The sequence below is a fragment of the Hylobates moloch genome, unplaced genomic scaffold (assembly GCF_009828535.3).
Source record: "Hylobates moloch isolate HMO894 unplaced genomic scaffold, HMol_V3 SCAFFOLD_6, whole genome shotgun sequence".
NCBI lineage: Eukaryota > Metazoa > Chordata > Mammalia > Primates > Hylobatidae > Hylobates > Hylobates moloch.
Window position 1 is genome coordinate 93386608 of NW_026652281.1, and position 20652 is coordinate 93407259.

Consider the following 20652-nt stretch of genomic DNA (forward strand, 5'->3'; position numbering starts at 1 on the left):
CCAATGTGAGCCAGCACCACTGGGACCTCTCGACCAGGCCCTTTCTCATCAAATAGTTAACCTGCCTCCCAAGCCTACTCAGATATGACTGCGGCCAGAACCAATGAGATGGATGGATGGATATCAACAGGACACACTTCATAACCAAGGAATGTGGCCTACAGCACAACTCACCCCAGCCCAGCCCTCCTAGCAGGTAGATTGCCCAGCCCTTGGGCAATCCCAGGCTGCTCTGCAACACAGATGACTTTTTGAGGGACCTGCCTCCTGTTACCTGCTGAGGGGCGAGTCCCACACCTAAGTGAGGCGGAGGAGAGGCACCACCATCAGTCCTCATGAGTCACTGGCCAGGCTCCTTCTCTTTGTCCCTCCCCAACAAATGCCAAGCATCTGTGCTAAAGCAAGACTCTGGCTTGACCCCAGCCTCGAAGGGAAAATGGGGTTTGCACATGGACTTTCAGCTCCATTCATGAAAGCATAGATACGTGTGATTATAACAAGGATATAAGCTTGGATGCAGCAGGCTATTAAACACCATGCCAGGAGGACGCCACTCCATTTAACCCAAGGCCACTGTGGGGCCAGCTGTGAGTCAGGCTTTGACCTTGACTGCCTTCCTAATTTAGAGTGGCAGCTGCCCACCCAAATTAGCTGCCCCACGTTCAGCCTCAGCTCTGCTGTTCAAACGCATCTATCTACTTAGGTTCTTTGGAAAACAACTCTGAGGTTGTTTTCTTTTCTTTTTTGTTTTTTTGTTTGTTTGTTTGTTTGTTTTGTTTTGAGACAAGGTCTCACTCTGTCACCCAGGCTGGAGTGCAGTGACATGATCTCAGCTCACTGCAGCCTTGACCTCCCAGTATCAAACGATCCTTCCACCTCTCAGCCTCCTGAGTAGCTGGGGAGTACAGGTGTGCACCACCATGACTGGCTAATTTTTTCAATTTTTGTAGAGAAAAGTTTTGCCATGTTGCTCAGGCTGGTCTTGAACTCCTGGACTCAAGCTATCAATCCACCCACCTTGGTCTCCCAAAGTGCTGGGATTACAGGCATGAGCCACTGCACCTGGCTTGTTTTCTTGTTTAACTGTTTTTAAGCCATATATGGTCAAACAGTACAAACTATGGTGAAAAGTAAGTCTCCCTCTCACCCTTAACCTCTGTCCTCTGCCTCCCTCCTCTGAGGGAATCATTGCCACCAGTGGCTGGAGGTTCCTTCCCCAGAATAGTCACCACATACAAGCCCACACCCCAAAATGCCCGCTTCCCCCACCATGGGAGTCCAGAGCGCAGTTCACATGCTATCCTGTGCTTTGCTTTTCACACTTCGCCCTGTTGGAAAGCTCTCCACATCATGCATACACACTTGTCCTTCTATGGTTGTGCTTTTTTCAAAGAGTGGACCCAACTGATTGAACCAGTTCCCTATTAATAGGTAATTGAGTTATTTCTAGTCTTTTGCGACCACCATACTTCCAAGAACGTCCTTGTACCTAGATCTTTTATCTCATTTACAGGTGGTAGTGGCTATTCCTAGAAGTGGAACTGCTAGTGTTTTAAAATATTTAAATTTAAATTTAAACATTAAAAAATATTGGGTTAGGGACTACCACTCTTTTGAAAATTTCATGCAAAATACCAGTTCTCTCTCGAGAAACAAACAAAACAAAACAAAATAAACTATGTGATGATTTTGCATTCAGTTATTAGAGGGAGGCTCATAGATGCCACATTAAGAAGTCTTGGTAGAGAGGAAGAGGATGGGTGCAGGAAAATTGTATCCGACCATCACTTCCCTGTGTGCATGAGTGTTTTGATTTGGTCATCACAGAGGAAGCTGCCAGTTTGTTTGCTGATGGTGACAGAGACACACAGTGGAGTTCAGTTCTGATTCCAAAAGCCAGATTCCTGATATTCTGCCACTAGAGTACATACCTCTCACCATGTTCATACTCTGGACCTCGGACTCCCAGAATGTGGCTGCTGAGCAGAAGTGCGTCTGGGGCTGCTCCAAACGGTGCTGCGCTGGGACACTGAGGCCTGCTGCAGACCCTCCCTGCAGCTGCTGCCTTGCGACTGTGAAACCAGAGCCTGCTAGGAAGGCTCTGCAGCTCACACGCTCAGTTAGGCTTTAATATTTTATGCCAGCTGCCAATAAGGCCTCAGGTGACAAGAGTCACTTCAGGAAAGTAGTGTGCAGAAAGCATGGACCCCGTCATTTCTCATTCAGGGTCCGCATCAGACTAAAGCGATCCCACAAGAGAAAAGCTAAAAGGAAGCTGAGCCGTGAACAGCCTGTGGCTGGTGGGAGCCTGGCGTCAGCGAGCTCAGGGTCTTACTTCAGTCACTTGGCAGCCAGTAGCTTCCCTTGGGCCATGGCCACAGGCCACATCTCAGTGTCTGGTTGGCTCTATGTCCAAAGCCACTGCCCGCTGTGAGGACGTGGCGACGGCTGAGGCCAGACAGCTGAGGGCCCTGGCTGACCTTCCGCTGGCCCACTCACCTGAATGAGGTTCACCCAGGGCAGTTTCCACAAATCCAGAGCGGAGCCAGAGAGCCGGCCCGTGCCTGGCACAGAGGAGACACTCAACACCTGTCATCCCTTCCCTTCTCCTCCCTGTCCCTCAGAGTTCCTGGAGCTTCTGTTCTTCTGATCCTCATGCTGCCCATGCAACACATCATGACCATTTTCAGTATCACAGCCTCCCTGTCCCATGGCTGTTTTCTGAGGTCTAGAAGTCACCCCCTTGGGCTTAAGCAACCACGAGGCCATGGATGGTCAGAAACTTCCCTGGGCTGCACTCCACAAACCCTCCAGTGGGCACAGCACGTGTCTCTCACACTTTGGAGAGAAAGGAACTGAGAACTCCCATTTCTGGAACCCCATGCCAGTTCTAGAAGGTTCCATCCTGAAGACAAAAGCTGATTTGTCAGCTGTGGCGTGTCCCAAGAAGAGAAAAATACTTCACTTTGTACTGAGCACTAACTACACACCAGGTGCCAATTGAAGCCTCTGAGGTATGTTCACTTACTTATTTCTCCCAACAACCCCTTGAGGGAAGTTCTATTGTTGTACCCTCTTTTCAGGTGAAGAAACTGAGGCACAGAAAGGTGAAGCGCTTCCCCAAAGTCATGCCACCAGTAAGGAGCAGGCTGGGATTTGTAACCCAGGCAGCCTGCCACGTGGCCCCTGGCCCTCTTGGGGGCTCTTCCCTGAGCAGCCTCCAGAGGAGAGAACGGAAGAAGCCACTCTGCGCTCCTCCTCCTCCTCTCCTTCCTCCTCATGAGGGAGCCCCTGCCTGTGCAAGTGCTTTACCTGCGTCATCTAATGTCACCTTTGCAAATGCCCTGTGAGGTAGGAAGTGTGCTTAGGTCCCTTTCTCAGGTGAGGATGCCAATGTGAGGCCACCTGCCCGATAAGGCAATGGTAGACCTGGACTTGGCCCAAGGCTGTGCCGCCATTGAAACCCAGGCCCTCTCTGGGTGCTGCACGTGGAGGCCCGTGTGCAGATGTGGCCATGAGGAAATGGTGTGAGTGGCAAAAAGGCCAAGAAGCCAACATGGGCGGCAGGAGGGAGAGAGGGAGGCTGTGGCAAAGTCTTATTTACATCTTGCCAAGGAGAGCTGCTTGTCATCATCTACCTGAGGGTGGCACCTCAGAAGACAGCCTGGGTGGGGCCCCGCAGCATTGGGCCAGGGTCCTAGCCTGGGTTCTTGTCCCAGCTCTACCCTGATGGATCCCATCTCTGGCGGACCTGGGCAGAGGACAGGCCTTGAGGACCCTTCAGGCCCTAATGCTTTATGATGCTGGAGCAGGAAGCAAGGCTGACAGCAGAAACTTTGGCCCCAGCGGCCTTTTAGTTAAGTGCCTGAGTAACAGTCCACTCCCTACAGGAGGCACTCAGCCCCTCTCCACTACAAGCCCAGCCCCCTCCACGCACAAGCCCCTTACCCCCTAACAGAGGGTAGTGTAGATAGCTTTACTGATTGGGCCCTAACTAGATACTAACAGCCACAAATCTGCCTCTCTGCTAGTCATTTGCTATGGATTAAAACAGATGCTGTTGCTATACCCATTTTACAGATGAGAAAACTGAGGCCCAAAAAGTCAGTCAGCTCATTCAAGGTCACCACAGACCCAAACATTAGGCCAACTTCCCCAGTAGGTACAATAGGCACAGTGATTAGAGACCATAATACTTTTAAGGACCCATAAAAACGTTTTAATTTCACTTAAAATCAGAGGGGAAAAAATGAACTTTTAGGGTAAAGATAATGATTTCATATATAAAATTAACATATTCACCTTTATACCAATACAGCAGGAAAATCTATCTTTATTTTTTATTTTATTTTTTAAAATTAAGAATAACCTTTGTTTGTTTGTTTGTCTTTTGTTTTGAGAGAGGGTCTCACTCTGTTGCCCAGGCTGGAGTGCAGTGGCACAATCAGAGCTCACTGCAGCCTTGACCTCCTGGGCTCAAGCAATCCTCCCACCTCAGCCCCCTGAGTAACTGAAACCACAGGCGTGTGCCACCATATCTAGCTAATTTTTAAAAGATGTAGTAGAGATGAGGTCCTGCTATGTTGCCCAGGCTGGTCTTGAACTCCTGGGCTCCAGTGATCCTTCTGCCTCAGCCTCCCAAAGTGCTGGGATTACAGGTGTGAGCCACCATGCCTGGCCAAAAATCTATTTTTTAAATGTTCTTTTTAGCGGCAAAACGAACTCACCAAGGCAAAAGTACCTAGGGCTCAGGAAAGTCACCATGCAGCCCTGAAGAGGCAGACCTTGAATCAGATCTGTTTCCCTCCCAGGGTCATGTCCATCAAAGAATCCTCCAGCCTCTTCCCCAGTATCAAAGCAACCACTCAGGGTAATCTCACGGAGCTGCAGAGTTGACGTCTGTCCTTGGAAGGGTCATGGCCAGATGGCCACTCAGCCACAGGCATTTGACCAGCTGGCCACAATCCCTGTGGGCAAGTGTCCCAGGCTCAATTTTTGGCCTTCCAAGAAGCCATTGGAGCAGAGGAGCTACATTTCTGAGGCCAAGTCATTCATAAGAGAAGAGGAACAAGGCAAGCTGGGAAACATGCTTGCCCCTCAACTGGGAGAGGCAAGAGAAGATGACCACGATCATCCAAAAGAACATTCCAGCTTTTCTTCTTCACCTGAAAGAAAACAATTGACAGCCTCCACCAGGAAATTCTGTCCTTGAAAGTCCAGGTATACCCCAGGAGGACAGAGAGCACTGGCTTTGGTGACAGGCAGATCTGGGTTTGGGTCCCCACTCAGCCATTTAATTTGCTGTGTGACCTTGAAAAAGTGACCTTACCTCTCTGACTGTTTTCCTTTCTTTTTTCTTTTCTTTTCTTTTTTTTTTTGAGATGGAGCCTTACACTGTTGCCCAGGCTGGAGTGCAATGGTGTGATCTCAGCTCTCTGCAACCTCCCCCTCTCAGGTTCCAGCAATTCTCCTGCCTCAGCCTCTAGAGTAGCTGAGATTACAGGCACCTGCCACCACGCCTGGCTAATTTTTTGTATTTTTAGTAGATACAGGGTTTCACTATGTTGGCCAGGCTGGTCTCGAACTCCAGACCTCATGATCCACCCACCTCAGCCTCCCAAAGTGCTGAGATTACAGGCATGAGCCACCGCACCCGGCAAAAATATGGAACACTTCACGAATTTGCGTGTCATCCTTGTGCAGGGGCCATGCTAATCTTCTTTGTATCGTTCCAATTTTAGTATATGTACTGCCAAAACGAGCACTGTTTTCCTTTCTGTAAACTGGGAATAATAGCAATGCCCTTCCCCCAAAGGATGGTAGTGAGAATTGGCTGAAATAAAATGCTTTCTTCTATAGTAAAGCAGTTGCAAGGAGTAAAAGCCAGAAGAATATTTATTCATCGGTTTGAGAAACAAAATCATTGATGCCAGCATTCCCAGGGCCTTGAGTAATTATGCCATGGGCTTGCCTGAAACACTGATAAATTTAGAGAAGCCACCAAAGCCACAGTAACTGAGGCCACACTATGAGGTCAGCCTCTTTATCCCCCCAGGTCTTTGAGGTGATAGTTTAGACAGGAGGTAGGAATCTTGCTAATGAAAGGAGAGCCTCACCTTCAATTAAGGCGTCACCAGAGTGGGAAATTCATCAGCCCTGGTGATGGTGACTTATGCCACACTTGAGCCTTGCAAGTCCAGGATGACACAACCCAAGGCAGAAACCATGAAATTAGAACAAAGGTCTAAGTAATAAGCAGCCCTGGGAGTTCCATCCAGGTGAGCAGGGCTGTTGCTCAGCAGGTGAGCCTGCCCCGCCATGGGGACTCAGCACTGGAGTGAGAACCACATCTGCTCACACCAGGGGTCTGAACCCTGCTAACCCCACGGGGGAATTCTCACAACCAAAAGCTCTTGTGACTCTTCCAATAATAGCAACTCCTGCCCAGCCACTTCTCTCCAAGAGCAGTGCTTCTCAAACCACACTGTGCACATGAATCAGCTGGGATGTTATTAGAACGCATCTTAAGGCAGTGGCTCATGCCTGTAATCCCAACATTTTAGGAGGCCGAGGCGGGAGGATCACTTGAGGTTAGGAGTTTGAGACCAACCTGGGTGACGTGGGCACAAGACCCCGGTCTCTATACAAAAATACTGTTTTTTAATTAGCCAGGCATGGTGGTGTGTGCCTGTAGTCCCAGCTACTCAGGAGGCTGAAGCAGGAGGATCGCTTGAACCCAGGAGGTCCAGGCTACTGTGAGCTATGATCATACCACTGCACTCCAACCGCGGCAACAGGAAAAAAAGAAAAGAAAAGAAAGAAATACAGTTTAAGCTTTAGTGGGTCTTGGGATTCCACATGTCTGACAAGCTCTCCATGGATACAGCTGGTGAACAATGAGGGCCTAGACTTTCCTTGGGCCCCACAGACACCTTGGGTTGCCCTTCACCAGGTAGACCTGGGAACCCTGATCAGTTTGTACTCCAAGATTTAGGATTCAAGCAACCAACAGCACAACTATAAACTGGATCCCTCATGATTTCTTTGGGGGTTGAGGGGAAAGGGATAGGATACAAAATGAATTAAACATAAACATTTGTGGCAGGATAATTTATTGCAAGGTGATTTTTTTTTTTTTTTTTTTTTTTTTTGAGACAGAGTCTTGTTCTGTCACCCAGGCTGGAGTGCAGTGGCACAATCTTGGCTCACTGCAACATCCACCTCCTGGGTTCAAGCCATTCTCTTGCCTCAGCCTCCTAAGTAGCTGGGACTACAGGCATGCACCATCACGCCCGCCTAATTTTTGTATTTTTAGTAGAGACGGGGTTTCACCATGTTGTCCAGGCTGGACTCGAAATCCTGACCTCAGGTGATCCTCCTGCCTTGACCTCCCAGAGTGCTGGGATTATGGCCATGAGCCACGGCACGGTGCCAGGCCCTTTTTTTTTTTTTTTTTTGACAAAGTCTCGCCCAAGCTAGAATGCATTGATGCAATCTTGGCTCACAGCAATCTCTACCTCCCAGGTTCAAGTGATTCTCATGCCTGAGCCTCCCAAGTAGCTGGGATGCGCCATCATACCCGGCCAATTTTTGTATTTTTAGTAAGGACAAGGTTTCACCATGTTGGCCAGGCTGGTCTAGAACTCCTAACCTCAGGTGATCCGCCCACCTTGGCTTCCCAAAGTGCTAGGATTATAGGTGTGAGCCACCACGCCTGGCTGCAAGGTGAATTTTTTTTCTCCCAGCATACTGCCCTTTCCCCAACACACAAACACTCTTTTCAGGTAGCAAGACCCTTTGATGCCTTCTTGCCACAGAGATTTTTAAATTTCAACTAATTTCAGAAGTCAGGCACTTTCCTTTAAAAACGGAGGGCTCCAGGTAAAGTCCATCCTCTCCCATCACCCCACTCCTCACTCCCAGCTTCAGACATCCCTACTGATATTTAGGCAAAGGTATTTTAAAAGAGAGATGTTTGCAGGATCATGCCGGACTGGCTCTTCCTTTCTTTTATTAAAAATATATAAGCTGGCCAGTCTCGGTGGCTCATGCCTGTAATCCCAGCACTCTGGGAGGCCGAAGCGGGTGGATCACCTGAGGTCAGGAGTTCAAGACCATCCTGGCCAACACGGAAACCCCGTCTCTACTAAAAACACAAAAATTAGCCAGGTGTGGTAGCAGGTGCCTGTAATCCCAGCTACTCAGGAGTCTAAGGCAGAAGAATCGCTTGAACCTGGGAGGTAGAGGTTGCAGTGAGCCGAGATTGCACCATTGCGTTGCAGCCTGGTGGCAAAGCAAGACTCTGTCTCAAATATATATATATATGTATACATATATATACACATATATACATACATATATACACATATATACATACATATATATACATATATATACATATATATACATATATACATATATATACATATATACACACATATATGTATATACATGTATACACATATATGTATATATCTATATATATATATGTATATATATATGCCCAGGGTGCCAGGAGGGCAGAGGGGACAGTGACTGCCCCTTCCCATCTTGTGTAAGATGTAGTTGCAGGGTGGAGGTAAATAGTGATGGCACTAAAGGGAAGCTTGGGGGCCTTCAGTCTCCCCATTAACTTCACCAGGACCCCTTCCCCTAATCCCTGAACATAGCTAACCACAACACTCTGGAGATGTGGATCTCAGCGCCCGAGGGGAGATTCCCTCCCACAGGGATGAGCCCTGCACTGGGGAGCAGAGGTGTGCTCTCCACTGAGGCAGCTGGGCAGGGCTGAGCTCAGAGGGGCTTCCGGCTGCACCTAGGCTCCTGTCCCAAGCACACTCTTCCTGGAAGCAGCCCCCACAGACTCCCAGGACCCAGAGATCGGGACTTCCGTGGTGTCAGTATCAGAGACCATGGCATGGAAATGCAGGGCCCCTACCCCCGACTTTGGGTGAGTTTCCCATTGTGGTGACATGACACCTGGGAGGGGGAGGGACCCTAAAATTACTGAAGAGGAATTTATGGCCACCTCTGTCTAAGGGAGCTTGGGGTCAGACCTAGGGAGTATCAGTAGCATTTTTAAAAGTGGTATCATACCTCCTGCATACACTTAATGATATTCAATATTTAGGAATGCATTTACTTTTTTTTTTTTGAGTCTGAGTCTTGCTCTGTCACCAGGCTGGAGTGCAATGGCGCGATCTAGGCTCAAGTTCCACCTACCAGGTTCAAGCAAGTCTCCTGCTTCAGCCTCCTAAGTAGCTGGGATTACAGGCGCGTGCCACCACACCCTGCTAATTTTTTGTATTTTTAGTAGAGACAGGGTTTCACCGTGTTAGCCAGGATGGTCTCAATCTCCTGACCTCGTGATCTGCCTGCCTCGGCCTCCCAAAGTGCTGGGATTATAGGCCTGAGCCACCGCGCCTCAGGAATGCATTTACTTTTAAAGTAATATACATACTATAGCTTAGCAACACATTATCAAATAAATTATTTGATGAAAAATTGCGAAAGTTACCATCTGTGAAAATAATCTCCCAGTATTGTTTCTTAGTGGACCTCTCCTGGTCTTAACTATTCTAGGCTGGGAAACATTGGTTTGTCCCTGAGCAAACTGCACTCCCTGACATTTTTTGAACATTAAAAAAATTATCGCAAAAGTTTTACACATTATACAATTCATTCATTATTCAGTAAACTCTTCACCTTGATCCTTTTTTCAAAGTGTTAAAATTCTGAAGTCTCTGTAAAATAAAAATACCTTCAAATTTTTATTTATTTATTATTTTATTGTTTTTAGAGACAGGTTCTTGCTCTGTTGCCCAGGCTGCAGTGCAGTGGTACCATTATGGCTCACTGTAGCCTCAACCCCCTGGGCTCAAGCAATCCTCCCACCTCAGCCTCCTGAATAGCTGGGATTATAGGCACATGTCACAAGCCCAGCTAATTTTTTTATTTTTTATTTTTGTAGAGACTGGGTCTCACTATATTGTCCAGGTTGGTCTTAAACTCCTGACCTCAAGCAGTCCCCTTGCCTCAGCCTTCCAAAGTGTTGGGATTACAGGCATGAGCCACTGTGCCCTGCAAAAATACCTTTAGGTGCCATCTAGATTGAGTGTTACCTATTGGTGTCTCTACTGCATGCAACTCTGCAGAGGCAGCAATTCATGAGCTATGCTCAAACCTTTGTCATCACTGCTGCTAATAGCCTTTCCCAAGGAGGTAGATCTGAGAAACAGAGGGAGATCCTTGGACATGGTGGTAAAATTCAGGAGTAAAAAAAAATGCAACAGAAAAGCTGCTTTCTTGTGCTTCTCCTCTTTGCTAAGACTGGCTCCCTGCAGGCCCCTCCTTCCGTGAGTAACAACGGAGGCGGGTTCTCTCTTTTGTTCTAGGTACAGTCATGGGAGAGATGCTGCCTCTTCCCCGAAGGCACAATAGCACCGATATTTAAAGAGTCAGTGATAGATGATTTCATCAGAAGGTTCTGGCAACAGAAACTAGCAAACGACTTATTTTAAAAACAAAACAAAATGGAAAATATTAAAATCCAATCAGCTCATTGATCACCAGGGAGAAAAAAAATGAACATGTGTTTCTTGTACTCAGCCGGCTCTAAAATATGAAACGGGAATGCATTTCAGAAAGCAGCAAAGATGTGAGTATGGAATATTAAAGCACTAGATAATTTGATAGTACAATTTTCCTTTGTGAGTTTCCTGTAGTGACCAATATTAATATAATAGGAGTTAACATCTGCTAGGTACTTATTACATATTAGCATTTTCTATGGTATTTTATTAGGTTACAGAACAACCCAGTGAGGAAAGTACTACTCTTGTCAGCCCTGTTTCATAGACTAGGAACAGAGGAACCGTGATTCACCCAAAGTTTTGAGTGATTCACCCAAAGTTTTGTGGCTAATAAAACTCCATTCCAGCCCAGGCGCAGTGGCTCATGCCTGTAATCCCAACACTTTGGGAGGCCGAGGCAGGCAGATCACTTGAGGTCAGGAGTTCAAGACCAGCCTGGCCAACATGGAGAAACCCTGTCTCTACTAAAAACATAAAAATTAGCCAGATATGGTAGCATGTGCCTGTAACCCTAGCTACTCAGGAGGCTATGGCATGAAAATGGCTTGAACGCAGGAGGCAGAGGTTGCAGTAAGCCGAGATTGCGCCACTGCACTCTGGCCTAGATGACAGAGTGAGACTACATCTCAGAAACAAAAAACAAACGAAAACTCCATTCCAGCCTGGGCGCCTCTCTCCAGGCCCTCACTTCCAACCCAGAACACACTAGATTCCAGAGGGAAACCCAGTCGCCAGCCTGAAGCTGGCATTCAGGTTGCCCTTCTCAGGGAGCTCAAAGGTTGATGGAGGAATTTTCTCTGTTTTGCTTGTTTTGAGTCAGGGCCTCTGTAGCCCAGGCCAGAATGCAGTAGCAAGATCATGGGCTCACTGCAGCCTTGACCTTCCTGGGGTCTAGCAATCCTTCCACCTCAGGCTCCCAAGTAGGTGGGACTACAGGCATTCCACTACGCCCGGCTAATTTTTGTATTTTTGGTAGAAACAGGATTTCACCATGTTGCCCAGTCTGGTCTTGAACTCCTGGGCTCGAGAGATCCTCCCACCTCAGCCTCCCACAGTGCTGGCATTACAGGTTTGAGCCACTGTGCCCTCCCAGTGCAGGCATTTTCTCCTTGGCCCTTATCAGCTTGGTGGAGCTAAGAGCATTATTTTCTCCTGATGAAGAGCTAAGCCTCTGGGCAGAAGTTGAGCAGCCCAGGCAGGTCAAGAAGGGAATGAATGGTAGATTTTCTGGTCTCAGGCTGCAAATTCCCTCTGTCTAATGGAACTACCCCAAAAGGCACAAAAAGAAAACAAAAATGTACCCTCTTGCTCCAAAACCACTCTCCTGGCTTTCTCAGCCCTTTATGGGACATCTCAGCCCTTTATGTATTTTTGTTCTTATTTTTTTGAGACAGGGTCTTGCTCTGTTGCCCAGGCTGGTGTGTAGTGGTGCCATCGTAGCTCACTGCAGCCTCAAAATCCTGGGCTCATACAATCTTCCCACCTCAGCCTCCTGAGTAGCTGAGACTACAGGCACACACCATCATAACCTGCTAATTTTAAAAAATTTTTTGTAGAGATAGGGTCTTGTGGTACAGCCCAGGCTGCTCTCAAACTCCTGGTATAAAGTGATCCTTCTGCTTTGGTCTCCCAAAGTGTTGAGATTACATGTGTAAGCCACTGTACCCTGCCTCATCTCAGTCCTTTAAAGATGCATCAAAGGCTCTGCTAGTCTTTAGAAACCAGTGTATATAGTGTGTGTGTGTTATAAGGGTGACAGAGTTGGGGAGTGAGGGCAACAACCAAGGAATTCAATCAACTCAATAGAGAAAAACATTACACCACTGACAATGTAGCAGCAGGGCCAGGTGGTGGCTCACGCCTATAATCCCAGCACATTGGGAGGCCGAGACGGGTGGATTGCTTGAGCCCAGGAGTTCAAGACCAGTTTGGGCAACATGGCGAAACCCCGTCTCTACTAAAAACACAAAAATTAGCCAGGCATGGTGGTGCAAGCCTATAATCCTAGCTATTCAGGAGGCTGAGGCAGGAGAATTGCTTGAACCCGAAAGGCAGAGGTTGCACTGAGCCAAGATCATGCCACTACATTCCAACATGGGCGACAGAGTGAGATTCAGTCAAAAAAGAAAGAAAGAGAGAGAGAAGAAAGGAAAGAAGGAAGGAAGGAAGGAAGGAAGGAGAAAGAAAAGAAAGAAAGAAAGAGAGAGAGAGAAAGAAAGAAAGAAAAGAGAGAGAGAAGAAAGGAAGGAAGGAAGGAAGGAGAAAGAAAAGAAAGAAAGAGAGAGAGAGAAAGAAAGAAAGAAAGAGCGAGTAGCAGCAAACATGAGACTAGGTTGCCATAGCAACCATTTAATTGACATTTTCATTTTCCCAGCATTTGTTCTGGGCAGGTGTGGGCAGACACGTGTCCTCAGGGATGTGCAAGGATGAGGGTGTGTCTGTTTCCCCCATTAGTCTTCATAATTGAAGGAGTTGGTACTGCTCCTAGACAAGGCCTTGGGAATCAGGACTTTAACAGTGCACAGAAAACCCTCTGTCTCAGAACATCCACAGCAGGCAGAGCCAACCTCACCGTGTAAAGGCAGTGGAGGTGATGGTGAACTTGCTTGCTGGGTGGATGGGATGCTGAGGCTCAGGTGGAGGGCCATACAGAGTGGCCTTGGCAGACCCCAGCCCAGACCCAGGTCCGCTAACTCCTGGTGGGCCACACTGGCTTGAAGCCACACTGGCTTGCTGAACCAGGGTCAAGTAGCCAGGGTTAGGGGAAAAAATATAAGATGAGGAAGAAGCATAGCACAGCTTAAATCCATCAAGAGTGCAGAATCACCTTTCATCTTCGGAAGGAGCAATTGTTTTCTGCACCAAACCACACAATGCAAGCAAATCTGTGCCAAAGAACAAAGAGAAAAATGCAGGGAACAAGCAGCTTCCCAAGCCTCACAGCCGGGGATGGAATTAAACTCGAATTCACCTGCAAGAACAGCTGATGGTTCAGCTACAAACCGCCTCCAAGCAGCCTCTGAGATTCAGAATTCATGCACCCTGTGAAGTGCACAGCATATACTAGTGGCAGCCCTGGCTGGGTCCTCGCAGCCACGCAATTTTTGAGGATGACACACATGGAATACTAAACATCCCGGGAGTTCCAGACACAGCCACCTGGTTACAGCCCAGCCTGCTCTTGTCTGCAGCAATTTTTCTCAAAGGCGCGGCTTCATGCATATCTATTACCAAGCACACGTAGACAAGATGGTGTTCGGAAAGCACAGCCCCAAGTGGGAAACAGGAGCTGTCAGCAAATCATTTTCACAGGAACAGGAAAACCTTTAGGTGGAAAATATTGCTTTGGGACTTCCCCGGGAGGAAAGAACGAGCTGAAATTGATGGTGTTGCAGCTTCCATTTTCCAAAAAGCAAAATGCTTTTAAGACCATCAGGGTTATGCTTGATCATAGCTTTGCTTAATCCATTTCTTCACGGGTTTTGCCCTTGTCATCTTTGCTTCCTGAACCACTCCTGCACCTTAGAGTCCCCGCAAATCCCATCCCATAAAAATCTGTGGCGTCTCTGTGTGTGGAAATCAAACAACAAAAAGGCACCGCCGTGTGTAGCTGCGTTACGCTTTTGGTGGAAAGATGATGTGGATGAAATGGCCCCTGGGAAACGTTGGGGAGGCCTGACTAGCAAGGTGCAGAGTGGGGGATTAGTGGGGAGATACACAAGGCCTCTTACTAAAACTGAGAATAACATTCTGTTGAAGAACCCTTATTTTGAGGCTGGGCACAGTGGCTCACACCTGTAACATCAGCACTTGGGGAGGCTGAGGTGGGAGGATTACTTGAGGCCAGGAGGTCAAGGCTGCAGTGAGTTATGATCAAGCCACTGCACTTCAGCCTGAGTGACAGAGGGAGACCCTGTCTCTAAAAAAATTAAAAAGAAACCATATTTGGGGTGATGATATCCGTCCCCTAAAATAATAAAGATTAGCTGGGCACAGTGACTCAAGCTTGTAATCCCAGCACTTTGGGGAGGCCAAGGCGGGAGGATCCCTTGAGCTCAGTTCAAGACTAACCTGGGCAACATGGGGAGACCCCGTCTCTACAAAAAGGAAAAAAAAAATTCCAGGCATGGTGGTGCACACCTGTGGTCCACACCTGTGGTCCCAGCTGCTTGGGAGGCTAAAGTGGGAGCATCACTTGGGATTGGGAGGTGGAGGCTACGGTGAGCCATGATCGTGCCACTGCACTCCAGCCTGGGTGACAGAGCAAGACCATGTCTCAATAATAATAATAATAAAGATTATTTATAAATGTCTCTGTAACTGAAACATCCCCTCAAAAAAATCCTATAGATTGGAGACCTCACCCATCATCGTTCCCTTCATTTTATTTTAAATTTCATTGAAATTTATCCTAAAGCACTTCCTGTGACTTGAAAATGCAGGCATTTTGGCTAACATTATTATTCATTGCTTTACATTTGAATGTAATAAACATGTCAGGTTTATTTATCTGAACTTAAATCTAAGTTTTAGTGATTTTTTTTCCCCTGGATCTAAAATTCCATCATTCTTGAGCAACTCATATTTGTCAATTTGACAGCTTCTCCACAATTTTAAGCACTTTCCTTTTCATCACCATCCACTTCCATTGACAACTCCACTCTCTGCTGCCTATTTAATAGACTCCTGGAACTGACTCCTCAAATTGGATTGTCCCCTTGCTGGCCCATTCCTTCCCAGCCTCCCCAGTCTCAGTAAATGGCCACAGTTGCTGTAGTCAAAAAACCTGGCTTAGCCAGCCGAGGTGGCTCACACCTGTAATCCTAGCACTTTGGGAGGCCAAGGCAGGCGGATCACCTGAGGTCAGGAGTTCAAGACCAGCCTGGCCAACACAGCAAAACCTCGTCTCTACTAACAATACAAAAATTAACCAGGTGTGGTGGCGCGCACCTGTAATTCCAGCTACTCAGGAGGCTGAGGCAGAAATATTGCTTGAACCCGGGAGGTGGAGGTTGCAGTGAGCTGAGATCGAGCCACTGCACTCCAGTCTGAGTGACAGAGCAAGACTCTGTCTCAAAAACAAACAAAAACCTAGCTTGCCAGACACAGTGGCTCATCCAATAATTCCAGCTACTAGGAAGGATCCTTGAGCCCAGGAGTCAAGACCAGCCAGGGCAACATAGCAAGACCCTGTCTCTAAAAATTAAAAGTTAAAGGCTGGGCGCGGTGGCTCATGCCTGTAATCCCAGCACTTTGGGAGGCCAAGGTGGGCAGATCACCTGAGGTCGGGAGTTCGAGACCAGCCTAGCCAACATGGTGAAACTCTGTCTCTACTAAAAACACAAAATTACCCAGGCATGGTGGCACATGGCTGTAATCCCAGCTACTCGGGAGGCTGAGGCAGGAGAATCGCTTTAACCCGGGAGGTAGAGGTTGTGGCGAGCCAAGATCTCACTACTGCACTCCAGCCTGGGCAACAAGAGAGAAACTCCGTCTCAAAAAAAAAAAAAAGTTAAAATAAACCTAGCACAGTTTCTCTCCCTCCTCACCCCAGCTGTCACCAAGTCAAGTGGGTCCTACATGCAAGACAACGTCAAATCTGGCCACCTCCCACCTTTGTCCCAGATGTCTTTGGAAGCCTCCTCACTAGTGGATACTAGGCTTCCTGCGTCCACACTCTGGCTTTCTGGCGATCCTCCTCCACCAGGTAGCCAGAGGGACCTTGTGAAGGCATAGCTTTAACCCTGTCACGTTCTCCAGTCTTTCCTTCAGCAAATATTTGCACACCTACTCTGGGCAGCGCTGTTCTAGCCCTTGCTGGACCTTGCATTATCAGCAGAGAGAGAACAATAGACAAAAATCAAAGAGTGAAATTTAGAGTGTGGTAGAGGACCATAAGAGTGGTGGTGAAAAATAATTCAAAGGAGGACATGGAGGGATGGGTGGCTGAATTTTTTCCAGCTCTTTAAGTAGGGAGTTGTAATTTCTAGTAGGGTGGTCAAGGAAGGCCCCACTGAAAGGGGCATCTGAGACCTGAAGGAGGTAGGGAAGTGATCCACAAAACACCCAGAAGAGCTACCACCCTCCTAAAGTTCCCTATTACATTAAAATGAAACCCAGGCCAGGCACAGTGGCTCACGCCTGTAATCCCAGCACTTTGGGAGGTTGAGGTGGGTAGATCACTTGAGGCCAGGAGTTTGAGACCAGCCTGGGCAACATGGTGAAACCCCATCTCCATTAAAAATATAAAAAATTAGCCGGGTGTGGTGGAATGTGCCTGTAAACCCAGCTGCTTGGGAGGCCGAGGCAGGAGAATTGTTTGAAGCCGGGAGGTGGAGGTTGCAGTGAGCTGAGATAGTGCCACTGCACTCCAGCCTGGGCAACAGAGCGAGACTGTCTCAAAAACAAAAACAAAAACAATAACAAAACCCGGAATGAAACCCAAACTCTTTCCCATCGCCCATGAGACCCTACAGCATTTGCCAAGGGCCTCTCAAATGCGTGTTGCCCTCAGTTCCAGCTCTCCAGCTGCATGAGTCTCTTGCATCTGTCACCATGCCAGGCTCTCCCCATTTCAAGGTCTTGGCTCTGGCTGTCCCCCTGTCTGGGACACCCCATCCACCCCCTACACACCCCATCCCCAACTCCTCCCCTCTTCTCAAGGGTGGCTCCTGTCTTTCTACCCTTAGGCCTTAAAAATGTCACTTCCTCGGAGAGGCCTTGCGTGACCATCCCCACCAGCCATCTCCTGCCTTCTTCCTGCGTTTGAACCGCCTCATGTTCCTTAGCCAGGCATGGTGATGCACACCTGTAATAGGTCCTAGCTACTCGAGATGCTGAGGCAGGAGAATTGCTTGAACCTGGGAGGTGGAGGTTGCAGTGAGCTGAGGTCGTGGCACTGCACTCCAGCCTGGGCAACAGAGCGAGACTCCGTCTCAAAAAAAAAAAAAAAAAAAAATCTCCTCATGCTTCTTAGCGCTGTCTGAAATGATCTTGTTCACTAACTGCCTCCCCCACCTGGAATGCAAGCTCCAGGGGGTCAGAAATGTGCTTGCTAGGCCAGGGTCAGAGCCCCCTGTGTCTGGAATGGTATGGAGTGGACATTCACTGCATATTTATGGAGTGAAGAAATCAATCCATCAAGTAGAACTAGATAACAAACTTGTAAATAATTCATGCAGTCCAGTGCAGCAGAGTGGGAATCACTCAAAAACTCACATCCAATGCCAGCCTCGGGCTCCACCATTTTATCAACAATGAGAACAACAATAGCAGCAAAAATAATTCAATAATAACTCAATAATTCAATTTCGTTATTCAGTAACACTGTTCAATCAGACTAACAACTTGGGCATTGACTCGAAGCCCCTGTCGTTTGCTTTCTCTTTTCATCCCATAACAACCCATTATTACATTATTATAACATCCTAATAATAGCTCATTATTCTCATTTTAATAGGTCCAAAACCTGAGGTTTAGGAGATGTTTTGTGGCTGAGATCACACAGCCAGTACAGAGAGAGTTCAGATCCCAACACTAGGCCACACAATAATGTTCAAATTCCTCTAAATAAATATCATAGAGCAGCCGGGCAGAGTGGCTCATGCCTGCAATCCCAGCACTTTGGGAGGCCGAAGCAGGAAGATCACCTGAGGGACAGGAGTTCGAGACCAGCTTGGCCAGCAAGGTGAAACCCTGTCTCTACTAAAAATATAAAAATTAGCCAGGCGTGGTGGCGCAAGCCCGTAATCCCAGCTACTCGGGAGGCTGCGGCATGAGAATCGCTTGAACCCAGGAGGCAGAGGTTGCAGTGAGCCGAGATCACACCATTGCACTCTAGCCTGGGCAACAAGAGTGAAATTCTGTCTCAAAAAATATATATAAATATAAATGTAAATAAATAAATAAATATCATACAGCACCTACTCTGTGCCAGGAACTGTGTATAAAAGAATCTCACAGGCAAATCAGGGCAAAATATTTCAGATAAAAGGATTTTCAATTAATTCTGAACCACTTGACAGAGATTCAACCATGAGACAATCAGAATGTGAACACTGACCACCTTTATTGGGTACTTCCTGCCAACAAGGCCTTGGGCCGCGCACTTCACCTGCTTCGCCTCATCACTACTTACTGTTGGCCCATTTCACAAAGGAGGAAACTGAGATACAGGCTGGTCCAGTGACTTGCTCAAGGTCCTTGCCAGGAACTGATGGTGATGGGTTCTGATGCCCTGGTGCCCTGGCTGCATAGACACTCATCATTAGAAAAATGAGATGCTCAGCCTGTAATCCCAGAACCTTAGGAGGCCGAGACAGGAGGATCACTTGAGCTCAGGAGTTCAAGACTAGCCTGGGCAACATAGCAAGATCCCATCTCTACCAAAAATAAGACACAAACAAACAAAATCCCTGGTGCTCAGTGAGTCAGATCTGGGCAGTTGGCAGGAGCTTCTGAGAGTATAGAAAATACTGGAAATATCTAAATTGAATATCTTCAGACATGTTTGCAAGGCCTAAAGGAAAACATCTATACTCCACCCTGGAGATGTTTCTTTCCTTAGCGGGGCATGGTGGCTCATGCCCATAATCCCAGCACTTTAGGAGGCCGAGGTGGGCAGATCACTTGAGGTCAGGAGTTCCAGACCAGCCTGGCCAACATGGTAAAACCCTGTCTCTACTAAAAATACAATAATTAGGTGGGCATGGTGGTGCACGCCTGTAATCCCAGCTACTTGGGAGGCTGAGGCAGGAGAATCGCTTGAACTTGAGAGATGAAGATTGCTGTGAGCAAAGATTGCACCACTGCACTCCAGCCTGGGTGACAGAGTGAGAATCCATCTCAAACAAAAAAAAAAAAAAAAAAAAAGTTTCTTTCCTTGATCTAAAGGCAGCGTAGGCTGGACGCAGTGGCTCACGCCTGTAATCCCAGCACTTTGGGAGGCTGAGACAGGCGGATCATGAGGTCAAGAGTTTGAGACCAGCCTGGCCAACATGGTGAAGCCTCATCTCTACTAAAAATAGAAAAATTAGCTAGCATGGTGGCATGTGCCTGTAATCCCAGCTACTCAGGAGGCTGAGGCAGGAAAATTGCTTGAACCCGGGAGGCGGAGGTTGCCGTGAGCCGAGATCTTGCCATTGCACTCCAGCTTTGGGCGACAGAGGAAGACTCAGTCTCAGGGGGGAAAATAAAGGCAGCATAAACCTATTGGCAAGGTCTGGTGAAGGTCCCTTACCTGAAAGCCATAGCCTCGTGTCTCTGAGATCAGGATGCTCTCTGGGGAGGGGGACTGGAGTTCAGCAAGAATATCTTTGTTGGAGGTGCCGGGGGTGCGCCAGTGCCAACCGGGGGCCTCCCCCTGGCCTGTGCTGGGGTTTCTGTCCCACTCTCCCTTCCGCCCCCTCCGCAGGCCCCAGGTGTTTGAACAGAGCCACACCAGGGCTGGAACTACAAACATGGCAGTCTCGCTCTGACAGACTATGGGAGCACAGTCTTCTACACTGGAGCCCACAGCAGCCTGTGCTCTGGAATTTTCTGCTTGGTTCACCAATTCCTAGCTGGACCCTGCAGCGGCTGTGGTGTTGAACAAGGCAGGCATTCAGTCATTAGTTCAGCAATTAAAAGGCTTAGAGGACAGGATCTCAGCTTCCAGGAACTGACCCAGGTCACCAGCAAGGTTCTTGAAATGTTACCCTTTGGGTTCTTTAGGCAGTGCGTCTCCTCTGCAGCCCATACAGTCTTGAGAAGAATTAGAATTTTTATAGCAGGGAGACAAAAATTAAGTGAACTAGGCTCCTGATATCCAAGTGGGCATTCAAGATGTCCACACTGGAACTTTGATTTTCATTCCCCACAAATCTGGTTTCTCCTTCAGCCTTCTCATCCCAGCTAATAGCAACTGCATCCTTTCAGTGACTCCGTGCAAACTCTGCAGGTGCAGGCATCGTGTTACAACTCCTGCCGGCTCTACCTTCAAATATTATCCAGAATCTGCCCACTTCTCACCACCGCCAGTGCCCCCACCATCCCTCCCTGGACTCTTGCGATAGTCCTTGAC

At 47.9% G+C, this 20652-nt stretch overlaps 1 non-coding gene across 1 annotated transcript; it reads right to left on the reverse strand.

Annotated features, from left to right (window-relative positions):
• Positions 1-5658: 5658 nt before the first annotated feature.
• On the reverse strand, positions 5659-5765 carry LOC116471981 (U6 spliceosomal RNA). Its single transcript, XR_004248911.1, has one exon. It is a non-coding gene; the product is annotated as a U6 spliceosomal RNA (small nuclear RNA).
• Positions 5766-20652: the final 14887 nt, after the last annotated feature.